Genomic DNA, 1,225 nt, shown 5'->3' with positions numbered 1-1,225 from the left:
AAAGTCACGTTTCCCTCTGTGGTATCCCATGTGCATTGTGCAGTAAACTGCTAATGTTTGCTGATAAAGAAAAATGCAATGCAAATATGAGGAAAATCATTCTCATCTGTGTAAAATGGCAGAAAGAGTTCTTTGGTTTGCCAGTGCAAAGATGTGCATTTTACAAACTTGAAACTGCAGATCCTTGTCTATAATGCCAGGTCACTTTTCACCTCCTCCTCATCCAAATGCCATTTTTCTATTAACTCTTCCCCAACTATCCAAGCTAGAACTAATAATTAATAACCTCTTTAATGCATCCATTTTCACCACATCAACTTATTGTAAAACATTTTACAATTAATTGATTCTCTATTTTCATATCAGTTTCCCATCCTCTAATCAAAAACCTATTGACGTCGAGTTGATTCCAACTCATAACAACCCTATAGGACAGAGTAGAACTGTCCCATAGGGTTTCCAAGGCTGTAAATCTTTACAGAAGTAGACTGCCACATCTCTCTCCCAAGGAGCAGGTAGTGAGTTTGAACCACTGACCTTTTAGTTAGCAGCCAAGAGTTTAACCAATGAGCCACCAGGTCTCCTTTCACATCCTCTATCTCCCCTCCAAAATTTAGCCTATAAAATCCTCAAAGCAGAGATGTCAAAAAAAAACTCGTTGCCATTTAGTGTGTCATAATTTTCAAATCTCCAGAGATTAGCAAATAGAAAGCTTGTTAAATGAACAAGTTTTATAGCAGCCTTCCAAAACAAAACATTACCCGCCCCCCTTCCAAATGATCTTCCTAGCTATATACCATGCAGGTAGAAAAATTATTAAATCAATAAATATTCAAATCAATCCAGCAAATATTGATTTCCATGTCCAGTTTAGAGATGCAATGTAAAGCACACAGCCTGCCATTTAAGACCAAGTTTATCCTGGTAATGCAATCTCCCTTATGCAATTGAGAAAATATTTTAAGATATTTATCTACTTTGAAAACAAGTTTATATGGGTGCGTCTGCAATTTAAACACAAGAAATTCTGTAAAGAATCCAGGAGCAAACATCACACTCCCAAGCAGCAAAAGGCACAGCCTACTGGAACCTGCCCTGCACTGATTCCCAGTCCACACTGTCTGCCCTGGTATGTACCACAAACAACCCATCCCAACAACGCCCCTTCAGCTGGACCTGCCCTGCTGTACTATACCTGAGTGACTGACCCTGCCCCTTGGAGAAG

The sequence above is a fragment of the Trichechus manatus genome, unplaced genomic scaffold (assembly GCF_000243295.1).
Source record: "Trichechus manatus latirostris isolate Lorelei unplaced genomic scaffold, TriManLat1.0 scaffold00183, whole genome shotgun sequence".
NCBI classification, from domain to species: Eukaryota; Metazoa; Chordata; class Mammalia; order Sirenia; family Trichechidae; genus Trichechus; species Trichechus manatus.
The sequence above is the reverse complement of the archived record's forward strand: the minus strand, read 5'-3'. Positions refer to the sequence as shown.